The sequence below is a fragment of the Andrographis paniculata genome, unplaced genomic scaffold (assembly GCF_009805555.1).
Source record: "Andrographis paniculata isolate CXL003 unplaced genomic scaffold, ASM980555v1 Contig86END, whole genome shotgun sequence".
Taxonomy (NCBI): domain Eukaryota; kingdom Viridiplantae; phylum Streptophyta; class Magnoliopsida; order Lamiales; family Acanthaceae; genus Andrographis; species Andrographis paniculata.
The window spans coordinates 1,931,054-1,945,093 of NW_026137624.1; positions in this window are offsets into that span (position 1 = coordinate 1,931,054).

Sequence of the window (14,040 nt, forward strand, 5' to 3'; positions counted from 1 at the left end):
GTTCTTGACAATATTCGAGCATTTGATTGTAGTCTTTTTTGTAAAGAGTTTAATTCTTTAAACTTTTAGTAGAAACTGGGGCTTTTTAAAAAAATGGCCTAAGTCAAACTGCCATTTAAAATTCTAGCTTTCAAACAAGTTTTCAAAACTACTATATTGATATATTGTAGTAGTTTTCAAAACTCCTAAATTTTTAAGTTTAGAAGTTTTTAAAACTTTTAAATTATTAAATATAGTATTTTTAAAAACTAATACAAATATTTTTATTAAAAATAAGAATAAATATCATTCAAACCCTAAATCTCCTTCTCCTTCCTTCGACGTTTTCTTCTGCGCGATGCTTTCGGGGTGTTCTGCTATTTTCTTTTGTCAATCTCTACTATTGCCGCTGGTGCCGCTCTTCTATGGTAATTGATTTTCAAAATTTTGTTCTCTTTCGTTCTATTTTGTTTGATTGTTGGTTTAGAAAATATTGGGTGGCAGAGATTGTAATTTTTATGGTTTGTTTGTTTACATATAAATTTATCGAGTCTCACTTCTTTTTTCTTTAAAATCAGCACCTTTTTTTATATCCCTAATTTCCTATCGGATTTTTGGAAAAGTTTGAAAGTTGCTTCAATCCAGATTCATAAGGTATTATCTTATTATTTTTATTTATTATTTTTTTTACTATTTCTTATTGTATAATCATATAATTTTCAGAATTTTTATTTATCATATTTAATTTTTTTATGGTATATATATTTTTTCTAATTTTTGTAATATTGCATATTCCATTGCCATATTTATGTTTATACCATCTTATGTGAATGAATTTGCTCGAGTTCATGACAATTTTTTTCTTCATGATTTATAATTAGTTTTTTGTAATTATTTTTTGATGATTTACAGATATTCAAGAGTGGACATCTATTGGCATCTACTGGGCATCTACAGATATCCAAAGGTTAGTGCATCAGTTGGTACAGGGATACATAAGCCTTTGATTTCATTAGTTTTTGGTATGAATAGGATGTGTGTGAAAAACTCTTGTAGTTGCTTGCTTATGAATGAGCATTATACAAGTGGGGGAAAATAGATTTCGATTTGAAAGAAAGATCAAAACAGATGACAGTGGAGGAAAATTTTAAGTTCACTGCAATAGTTCAGAAGCATTTAAAAAAGAGAATCATAGGCTTTAAGCTAAACAACACAACTAGAAAATAAGATTCAAGTGTTATGTTTGAATGTAGTTTGGAAGTGTTTTGATTGAGTTAATATAAGTTGTAGGAATTTACATTTGTGTTCAAGGGCTTTAATTGTTTTAACATAATAGGCTATGGATTTCAATATAAGCATTATTTATATTTATATATATACTAAATTAAAACCACACATATTTTTAACATATATGTTTAATTTGGAATGTCGACAGTGTTTTGTGATGTTTTCATACCGGGAGGGATTGCCTGGCCCCAGTGACGATTGTCTACTTCATCTTCAAATCTACACACCGTTCTGAGCATATTTGGAATGGTGAATTAACCGATCATAAGTTTAGTCTTGTTTGTCCGGAAAGATATTGGACTAGTATATCTAAATTATGTCATCCTAGGGTCCTCGAGATATTAACTCGTATTGAATTTTATGGAGTATATAGAGTTGGACATGTTAGACATGATCCTGGTCTTTTGACAGCATTAGTTGAGCGATGGCGTCCTGAAACACACACATTTCATTTCACATTTTGCGAGGCAACAATTACATTAGAAGATGTTGCTATGATATATCAATTACTCCTCGATGGTAAACCTGTTGTCAGTGATGCCACATCTCGACAGACTATAGAGCACTCTTCAAAGATTTGTATGAATTTGTTACAATTGTCTCTTGACCCAGAATATTTCAAGTATGGACCATGGATTTTGCACTCTACTTTAGAAGATCATTTGAAAAGTGCTGAGTTTCAAATCGATAATGATAGTCCCAAAGAAAAATTAGAGTGTTGGGCACGTGGATTTATGCTATTGCTTCAATAAAATTCATACTTGAATCCTTGCAATAAAATTAATATATTATAAAAATAAGCCATATATAAAAATATTAAAATAAGAAATAGACAAATACATTATGCATTTAAATAATATATCAATATAAACCTTACAAATAATACCAAAAAATACCTAAGATGTTATAAAATTACAAACAAAAACACAACAATCACTAAACACTAAATACCTGAAAATACAATGCAAAACAGAATATTGTCTACCAACAATATAAAACAAAATATTTTATGAAAACTATAAAATAATAGTCAAACAAACAATACTTGAAAATGTCTCTCTTCAACAAAAGTTTTGCTTCAGGAATGAACTTAGCATAGAAAGTTGGGAATGCAACTAAATCGTGGGCCAAATTAAAATTAAAAATATAGAAGTTCTCAAAACTCCTATGATAAAAAATATAAGAGTTTTTATAACTAATTTTCATAAAAAAAGTTTTTAAAACTCTTACATTACCAATTATAGTAGTTTTGAGAACTATTATAATTTTCTTATAGGTAGTTGAGAGAGAAAATAAGAGTTCTTGAAACTACTATTTTTTATGTTTTAGGTGTTATGAAAAGCTATATCATTTTAGATCCAAAGAGTTTTGAAAACTACTACAATATATAATTATAGTAGTTTTGGAAACTCGTTTGAGGGCTAGAATTTTAAACGACAGTTTGACTTAGGCTATTTTTTTAAAAAGCCCTAGAAACTGTTTTTAGTAACAAACCTTTTTTAGAAGAACGATCCTCACTGTAGGGATTTGTTTTGCATTATTCGACAGATTTATCTTTGTTTATTTTCTTGGTGTTTGAAACCATAACTTGCAAGTCAATGAGGCTTTGTGCTTGAGTTGAGAATCTTGATATGTGTTTCGAGGATCCAAATATGATCGAAGTGACGTTGGCTGTAGAGTTGTCAACTTCTAAGGTGGTTTTTTCTTCATGGACTACTGCATAGTTTTTTCTTTAAAGATTAAGCAATCATTGATGGGATGACTTACTAGGCGATGATACTTACAGTATTTTGGATCATCAACTCTTGTAGCATCCTTTGATCTTTTGGATTTTGGAAGTTGAATGAGATTGGCTTCAAAGAAACCACAAAAAATGCATGAGACATCATAATCCAAGATAGGATATGTCTTTGACTGCTTTTCTTTGAGTATTGGATTTAGTGACCGTTCTTTCTTAGTCATTTGTTTTTTCTCCATTGTTCTCTTGTCTTTATTTTGAACTTTGGTTGAAGATTTGTTTAATGCTCTCATAATTTTTTCTTCTTTGCTAGGATAGTTGAAGGTATGATTGCCCCCACTGTTTGAAGTGTTGTATTTCTTTTCTTATAAGAAATCTTCAGTAAGTGGTCCATAAATTCCACTAGACATCATGCTCAACTCTATATCATGAGCACGAGTAACGAATTCTTCAAACGTATGGGGTTGGATCCATTATAGGATGTATTTCAAGCCCCACTGCATTCATTGAATGCATATTTCTATGGCAGAAACATCGGATAAATGGTCTTTGCAGTTGCGGCTTAGGCCTCTTCAGCAGTTGATATAGTCAATTACCGGTTGATCTTTCCATTGACGGCTGTTGGTGAGTTTGATCATACTGACGATTATTTTATGCTATAGAATCGTTTTAAGCATTCATACTCTAGTTGTTCCCAATTGTCTATGGAACCAACCTCTAAGTCAATGTACCAGTCGAAGGCGTTGCCCTTTAGTACCGCACAAATTATTTGACTAGGAGGTCTTCATATGGTCCAACATCATTGCATGTTTTGAAAAAGTGCGTTATATGTTGCTTTGGGTTACCTTTGCCGTTAAATTGCTGAAACTTTGATGGTTGATAGTCCGTTGGTATTTTGAGAGCATTAATCCTAGCAGTGTAAGGCTTGGCGTAAATGTGTGTCGGCCTTGAATTCTCTTTTGAGTGCCCTCTTGATGTATTCGTCAAGTTGAGATATATGGATGAAGGATTCGGATGATCCTTGAAATGAATTTTTTTTTGTCATCTTTTCTTTAATGTTGATTCGCAGATGTTGCCGTTTCATTTTGGGCCACCGGGAAAGATGATTGCTTTTCGATGGCGTGATCAACTTCTTCGGGCTTGTCCAGCTTAATGAAAAGTTTTTTTTGATGAGGGTGTCTTATTTCTGCATATGTTGAGACATTCCTTCAACAATTTTGACCAATGTGACAAGTTGGTGCTTTATATTTGACGCGTTGATAGTCATTACCGGAACAAAGTTTGATGGTTGAATGACTTGCAGTTTGTTAAAGAGTAAACGGTACGACAATAATCTTGAAGGTGTCGTATTCTTTATAAAGTGGACTTTGTTCTGTGATTTTTGAAGAAGTTTCCTCGGAGAACGACAATGCTCTTTCGGCCATGCTTTTTGTTGTCATTCCAGCATTCGTTGAACCGCCTGAGGTTCTTGATGCGGTGGATGCAGCGACTCCTTTGGCAGCGAGGGCTTGAGCAACAGCTTTCGGCGCAACGTTGGATGTCTTGATCTTGTATGAAGTCATTGGTCGTTGATAATTCAACAAAAAAAGAGATGAAAAATAGAGTGTTCCACTGGACGTGGCAAAAATCTGTAGACAAAAAAGTATATTATCTTTTCATAAACACAAAATTTGTATAAAATATATTTAATTTGGATTTAAAGCGGGTCCTATTATCTAAATGAGTCATTTGATTCTCTTTTCGGGTTCATGTTTCTGACTTGGATTTGGATGACTTCTTTGATCCGAAGGATTTGGTCTTTGTTTTGGCTTTGCCGGAATTTGTAGTGATTCGGTCACCGTGAGGGAAAATTTTATCGTCAATGATAACAGAAAAATATTTGTATTGTTGTAGGTTGTATATCAATTCGCAGGGAATTTTATTCGAAAATCAATGAGTAGAGTTTTTATAGAAGAATGGTCAGATATAGCAATTATGTGGTTGTAGACCCTGGATAGTTATCACAATTATTTATACTCTTTTTACTGGTGAGTTTCCAGGTCGAACACAGGGATTTAAAGTCATGAATTTCAATGGTAAAAATCTTGGAGAAGCGACGAAGAAACAAAAAGGGGAGTCCGCTTCGAGCGGAGAATCTTCTAGTACTGAAAGCGGTAAATAAAGCAGTAAAACATGAACGGGGGCGAGCGAAGCGAAGGCGAGAGGATTGGGATGTGAGTGAGCGGCATATTATATGTATATGTATATGAACGAATTAGAGTGAAAAAGAGGTGTTGTGTCTGAACTGTGCGTTACGAAATGGGTAGATTTCCCTGGATGCAGCGAGCGAATGATGTAATTGTGTTATCGGAAGCATATATGTATATTACGAAAATGATGATAGAAAGGTGTTGTAATTATATAAACTCGATTATAACGAACTCGTCACACTGGTATTTTGGCCTGGGGGGGATTTACAACAAGACTTCAATGACACCCAGAATTAAGACATTATAAGAAAGAAACCCTACTGTCACTAGGAATTTCTGCGACCTAATAGACCCCCGTCTATGTCCCGTTAATTTTCCCAATTTCTACCTCATTAGTGGCTTTACCCCCTGATGTTAGTATCATTTTATCAGAATCAAATTTAGCGCAGTAGTTAAGTAGGTCGACAAGGCTCCCACGTACTTAACTACGTTGAACTACCTTGAGACCGCTTTTGGCGCATCACAAGGCTTAATTAATCAATTCGTCTCTCGCTCTATACCAGTGATATGAAATTCTCTAAAATTGATTTATATAAGTATGGAAAATTGTGGAAGAATTTAATTTGAAGAAGTGAATGATATTTCTTTAATACTACGAAAAACGCGAAAAGGATTAGACTACAAAGCTGTAAATGAAAGCAGTAATCTAGTCTAAGAAAGCATTAAAAACGTGGCCAAGGGAGAGGGAAGACGCCCACTCCCTTGGCCTTTCCTGTGGAGAACTCCCTTACAGGGTTGGAGCTCTCGGAAACAGGAAGACGACGAACGCTGTGTGTATTCTGAATTTGTCCAAGAATTCGATTCTTTTTACATACAGATATCTGGCCCTATTTATAGCAGGTGTAACGAGACGGTTGCAAGAAGCTGTTGGGCAGTTCCAACGCTGGGCAGTTAGGCGGTTGCAGGTGGTTATTCTGTTGAAGCAGTTGGTGGCCATAACTCCCAGGGTGTCCGCTTCGCTTGCGTTGATGGCACAGATCTTCCTCGCTTGCTGGAGAACAGGAGGGCATCAGCGTAGCACGGCTCGCTTGAGCTAGCTGGAATTGGAATGGCTGTACCGCTGCATTTGAAGTACTTAGTTGAAATCTGGTGATAGTCTGCAGCGGTGGGTATCTGGACTGTAGCTTGCAAGCGGGAGAGGCTATCGCTTGCGGCTATGAAGGTGGCCGCTTGCCTCTCATGCCTTAGTGTTTTCAAGGTGTGTCTTGGGCGCTTGCGAGCGAAGGCGGCTGTCGCTTGCGGCGTCTGCCTTAGCTTTTCAGGCTCCAGAATACCGCTTAAGAGGGCAAAAATCGTTAATAGTCTCAACAACGAATTCTGGATCATGCCTGGTGATATAAATCAATATTGTATGCCGATTACGAATTATTTTGATGGTTCTTATGCAGAAATTCAAGTAATACACATTTTTGTCAAGCTAAGAATATGCTCATATTTGGAGTCATCAGTCAATTTTAGACTTGAAGACTATTTTTGATGGATTTGGGGCTTCGATTTTTGTAGATGTAGATTTGGTACTCAAGTTTGGCTTTTCCAGACTTTGGAGGTTTTGGTCTCCATGCGGGCAATTTTGATCCTTAGCTTTGATTTTGGCTAAATTTGAGGCTTTGATTGTTGACGAGGTAGATTTGATGCTCCATATCACTTTTTGCAGCGTGTCCCTTTGACTTTTGGATCGAAGATGGTTGAATTTGGTGAAAAACGCGATGAACGCCTTGAAGCTTTAGGATGAACTTTGGAGGCTCTTCCTTGGCTTTGACGGATTCTCCAACGACTTTTGGAGTTTTGATCCTTCCTCCTATTTGAGCATATAACGAAATTGGGTACTTTTCGATGAAGAACGTTTCGAAGGATACAAATAAAATATAAAGAGTTTAGAGATAATTACCCTTGTGCGAGTTTTCGAATGAACTACGGTATCTCAATTGAATTGGCCAAGACTCCTATTTAAAGGGAAAGATGGTCTCGGCTTCCTTTTCGGATGATGTCACGTGGCGTGTCCTGATTGACCAACGGAAAGATTTTATAATCCTTCATTTCTCGTCGGATGCCGTTTTCTCTTTTTGAAGGATTTGATTGTGCACTTTCTTTTTTGTCAAGATTTTTTTATTATTTCTTTTTTTTTCGGAAGATATAATTTAAATACTTTCTTTATTGACGAGATTAATTTATTTTGTTGCCAAATTTATTATAGCTCTATTTATATACGTAATATTTGTACAATATCTTCTATTTTAAACAGATTTTTACATTAAATGGTTGATTTATGGTACAAATATTAACATATTGCATATATCACATATTTATTTTATCGAAATTTTATTATTTTTTTAATTTATATGTTATTTAATTTAAGTTAGAAATTTAATTTTTAATGCCTACAATCCACATTATATATATTTTATTAAAATATAATTTTAAAAATATTTAACACATATTTTAAATTTCACTTAATCGTATACTCTTCCGTCCCAATTCAATGGGGCATTTTGGGATTTTTTAATAGGTTAAAAAATAATAATATTTATTTTATTATGATGTGGTAACCCGCAGCCGCTACTCGAAAGTGCGCACTGGGTAGACCCTCGGCTGAATTTAATACCCTGCATACTAGGCCCGACAGGTAAGTCACATTAGGCGAACCATGTGTGACAAGTGACCCGAGGCATCGGGGGTTTGAACCCATGACATCACGGTCACACGTCCAACCTCTACACCACCAGTCCATCCCTTACGAGACAATAATAATATTTTATTAGTTAGTGGAAGTGTGTAAGTATTTTTAACATTTTTTACATTTGAATATAAAATAATTGTATATGTAATGGTATATTTTTAATTAAAATAAAAATTAAAAGTATTTTGGTATTAGCGTATGATTATTTTTTCTAATATAGGAAAGAAATAATTTGAAATGAGACATACGAAAATTGTAAAAATGATATTTTAAATTGGGATGAACGAAGTCTAATATACTTTTATAACAAAAAATCATTTAATTACTAATTTCCACTATCAAAACTATTAATCTATATTGTTTAAATTCACGTGTCCAAATAAAAAACATCATAAATGAGACGGGGAGGGAGTATAAATTTTGGTATACAACTACCAACCTCAAGTTTAGTTCACCCAGCTTTTTTGAATGAAATGATTTTTAGTTTGTGATATTGGGAATTGAGTCAAAAATATTAAATATATTATTTTAGGTTGAATATTAGACTTTGTGACTTTTTTAATGATTTTTTGACTTTTGTTGTTTCCTTCGTCCCATGACTAACTATCTATTTTACTATTTTAATTCGTCCCAAAATAAAATATTTATTTCCTTTTTAAGTAACCTTAACACCTACCTATTATTAAAGATACCCCTAAATTTATACTATATTACCAAAATGCCATTACAAATTTAAAACCAAATCACAAAATAAAATAATATTATTACTACTAAAACAAATACTAATCAAAACAATTCATTTAATTTATCCTACCATTATTTAAAACGTCCCCAACAATTTTCCACCACGCGATTTAGGGTTTTCCCATTCAATCTCTTCTACCATTGAATCGCGACTTGCTCATTCTTCCTCTTATTCGTCGTCTCTGGCCACCTCACCGACAATGTCTGTCGCCCCTTGATAGTTAGAAATCGCATGCGTTTTATATTCATATCATATCACTACAAAAAAATAATATATTTGTAACGAAATTTCGTCCCTAAAGTTCACGTAGCTAACGTAATTTCATTACTAATTCCGTCTCTAATGTCATTAGTAACGGAAAAAGTAGATTTAGAGACAACAAAATTTTGTTACAAAAATTATTTTTTCTTGTAGTGTATGCGATAATTGGGTGATTTTGATTGGATTCTATCTAATTTATATGCGAATTGTTTATTTGCTGTGTGCAGAGGGCAAATATTAAATTTGGCATAATTGGCAGAAAAAAGAAATAAAATTAATTAAAGGCCCAAAAGCCCATCTACAAAATAATTAGGGCAAACATCAAATAAAAGGAGGGATCACACGTTTCAAAAGTGGGGAGAACGGCTAGGGCAGATACGCACAAGAGCAGGAGACTGACAGATCCATAGATCGCGCAGGAGCAAATCGACAGAGAAGATTTCCCCTCCCACTATGACTTCATCTTTATCTCTTGTTCTTTGTTATTTAATTATGGAGTAGATACTTTTCTGGTTTGAGGGGTGATAATGTTTTGGTTCTTTTGTTTTGAAGATTCTTGATTTTCTTTATAAAAGTTCTTTTTGATTATCAATATTTGTCTAATTCTGAGAATAACGTTTATGATTGTTAGATTGATTGAATATTTTGGTACCGATATTTAAATTAGTTTGATAATTTAAAGTCAATTCAAGTAGGATATCCGTAATTGTATTCGCACTTGAATAGGTGACAACCGGGTTGAATAGTTCCTTCCCGGGGGTTAGACAATCAAATCTAAGTGCTCCTCTTAGGTAGTAATTGTTTTGAATTGGGTTTTTCTAGATTGGAATGCGGTTAGGCAATATTCTTATGGGCACACCTAGGTTTATTTGCTTAATTAGGGGTAGTTAACGATCATACTTTAATTACCTACGCTGTAAGGAAAAATTGGTTGTCAGAGCTTGTTGATAACTATAACCAATTTATTGATACTTTAATAAGAATTAATTTAATTGAATTAATGATAGAACACAAGTGTCATAACTGCATCATCCCTTGAGCCAGGCATCCCCTTATAGTCAATTCCCCTTTAATTTAATTGCTTTGTTATTTTATTTTAATTAGATAATAAAAGAAAAATCTCCCTCTATTTACTGCATTAGAACACGAAAGAGTGAATCACACAATCCCTGTGGAGACGATCCCTTCCCCTATATTACATTAAATTGTGATCACGGAGTAGGTGAAATATTTGATTGACCGCGCGACAGGTCACCCCTCAGTCTCCGGCGCCCGTCAAAAGATGTTCCCCTCTAGAGAGGGTTTTATCTCTCTCCAATCGTGGTTTGAGCTTGTCAGAGAGCGAATCGGAAGTTTTTTCCGATTCGGTGGTCGACGGTGTAAAATCGGTGGAGGAGGCGTCTGGATCTACACTGTCGGCCGTCGTTTATGCCGTTCCCTCTTGTTTCGCTCCCATTCCGAGGAGGAGCAGGAACCGGAGAACGAGCTCCGTTCCACGGCTCTTCGTGCTCGCCGATTTTTGTTTCGACGTCCCTGCACTATCCATCGCGGAATGGAAGCGGCTCGTCGGAGCCGCTCTTCCACTCGTGAAATTGTGTTGGATCATCTGAAAATATACCGTCCTCTCGCCGTCGACGAACTGACAACCCGTGACAGAGGTCAAATTTTGGATTCCTAAATTTTTTTCTTCAAAATTTATTTTGTTGCATAAGTGAGAAACTTTTTGAAAAGTTATGATTTTGCAGCTTATCTCAATTTTGAACACATTACTAATGTTGGGATTCTATTATGTACTTTGTAGGTACCCACACTAATTGTTTCGATTAGTGATTGAGAGTTCATCAACACGGGATCTTGGACTTGACGGTTGAGGTATATTTACTATTGATGAGTGTCTTATTTGGGTTGACAGTGAGTTTCTGCCATGGGGGCTGTGCGTGTGGCAACTCCCTATTGTTAGTTGGAATAAACTTTTGAGATGATGATATGTTTCCTCTTTAATAGATCTAAATCATTCACATAAATGCGAGATTTGGAGACTTTTACTAAGTATAATGTCATCATTCACATTATGTGGGCATTGTCCCTTGCTGAATTCACTAAATTGTATAGAAATTTATTGAATTCTAACACTCGATGATCTTTGTAATATAAGAGTGTTTGCTCCTATCTCATGCCTTATGCTCAATGATGATAATATAATATGAGAGGCAAGTGTTCCGATTCTAACGAAACTTGATCCTCAATAAATGTCTCACAATGTAGAACTGCCCCACACTCGATGACGATAATATAATCTGAAAGTGATTGTCCCTAAGTTGTTAATTGAAATATTATATGCATTGTGAAATCATAAAATTTTAGTAATTGATGAGTCTGTATTCAACTACACATAGGTTGTTTCACAAGAGTCTATGTTTAGTTGTTACCAAACTCTTTTACAAAAGGATGCTACTTACATACATTTCATGAAGTTTTACTATTAAAAACAAAATGTGAAACTTGTACAAAATAAACATCTTGTTTCGCCATTTAGATAATTTCTTCAACATAGGTAATAAGATCTTCCAAACCTCGAGCCTCATTTGCTTCAACCAGGGTGTCAATAGTTGACTTGATCAACTCTCTGTCAATCTCCAAGCTTGTAGGCAAGCTATTAGTTCTTGCCATGACAGTTTTACCAATATGTGGAAGTTTGTAGTTATTTTAACCATTACATGCCATGATGCCTGCAAACTTAAGAAAACATTATTCAATGTTGTTTCAGTCAATTCCTTAAAGGAATTTGTAACGGCAACTAGCAATTCATCCATAGTAGTCGTTGTTGTCGAAATTTGTAAGGATTATATTCCCTTAAACCAATCCAATTCGTTTATATTTGTATCGGGGCTGTTTGAGGGCTGGAAAATAAGATGGATATCAAAGTCATCCGTACCTGCAGCCCTTCTAAAGTCCGGATCATTGTCATTAATGTGTGATTTAGCATTGTCTTGTTGTATAAAGATCCTTTTACTTGTTGTTTTTGTCACTTGGCTTTTAAACTTGGAAGTACCTGCAAATTTGCAATGTAATTTGCCTAACTAAATGGTAAATACAATTACCATATAAATATGTCTACTTGATTGATAATGACAGCCTTTGTGACATCCTTGGTGATTGATTCCAAAGACTTTGTCTCCAATGTGTCTGCTGGTCGATTTTTTGAGTTTTCTTTTGCTGGAACTTGATGGGTAAAAGGAAAATTCCTATTTTCCCATTAAATTAACATTGTCATCTCCATAAATGGGTCTACTCACAACATATAGGAACATTACTTTTGTAATGAACCTTTTGCTTTGACATGTTCTATAAGGTTCTGTTTCATCTTGTATGAGGTAGGACCTTTCAACATGACGTGTCATGTAAAACCAATTTTCATCAATGTGCACAAAATCTGTCATGCTCTTAAATCGAATAACGTTCCTATATGGCACTATCTCAATAGAAGTAAGGCTGTATTTCAACCTACTAATTCGGTTTAATTCGGTCAGTGCTGGTTTGATTGCATTTGTATGAGGCTTGATCAGACCTTGTTTGGCCCAATCTTTTAACCGTTGATTTGCTCACACACAACTCTTTTGCCACATTACGGTAAGAACTGCGTTTTCTGAATGATATTTTTTGCAAATTGGAACTTTAAAAAATTCTGCTTGTTGGGCGTCCTTTTCCAATCTTTTGGCTTTGTAGAGAAATTGGCATACCTGATTCTTGTTGTTGCACCACACGTTGCCATATTCTTCTTACTGAGATACCTGACACTTCATATATTTTTGCTGCTTCATTTATTTTACCTTTGTGTTGTTTGACAACAAAATCTGTGCTAGGTTGTTGAGTTGGTTGGTGGTGGTAAGGTTTTTTTTTTTTTTTTTGTCATGTTGAATGAAAAAGTTTAGAAACTCCAAATGTAGGACAATGTATGCTTTTATAGCTAATGAGACATGTATAATCTGATTTTTAATTGGGGGAGATTAATCTGATTTTTATTTGGGGGAGATTAAGCCAATTTAAGGAGGGAAATGAAAAAAATTTACCTCCTAAATATTTCAGTCTTGATTGGACTGATTTTGTTTAAAAGTGACATTTATTTACACAATTAAAATAACTACAAATTGATTTTTTATTAGTAATTTTATGTTTAAAAGTAATCATGGTAAATGCAATTACTTGTTTATTTATTATAGCTCACTTTTTTTTTTCTTTTTTTTTTTCAAGTATTGGAGCAAAACTAATCAAATTGATCGCATAAAATTTTATCATCATCTTTTATGATGTCTGCATTTTAATTTTTATTTTGTAATTATAGATGATATTATGAAATTTGTTATGTTTTAATTAATATACATAATTTGGGGGTATTTTGATTGTTTACACTTTATTCATACTACATAATACTAATATACTTAAAATTATGTGCAAAAAATAATTGACTAGTTACTTATGGGACGGAAGAAATAATAATTATTTGAAGTTTTTTTTTTTGTATAATATATGTTATATTTACTATTATTATATTTGAAAAATCATAATTGAAAAATGATACTGAAATTAAAAAAAAAAAAAAAAGGAAAATGTCCCCAAAGAGACTAATCTTAATTATACGGTGGCCGTACTAGGCGAAGATCCACTTTGGATGGGGAATTAATAGGCCTTTACAAATATGATTAAAAATACTGCATTCATTATACTTTATTTGAATGTGTTTTTAAATTAATTTAAAATAAAATATTAACTTGAATATTTGCGTAATATTTTATATAAAAAAGTAATAATATATTTTTATTAAAAACTTTACAAAATGAATAATTGTTGAAATCGCTATAAACACACCTTAAATTTATGCTTTTTATATATATATATATATATATAATTAAAGTATGTAGTTTTTATTTATAGTAAAAGTACTTAGATTGTTTAACGACCTGAATCAGGTACTTAATTTCTGCTAAATTCAGCACTATGCCTTAATTATTAATTAATTTAAATTATATTAATTATAAAATTAATTATAAAAATTAAGATATTATATCCTAAGCATTCAGTAAACTTCAGTAGCAAGTCTTTCAAC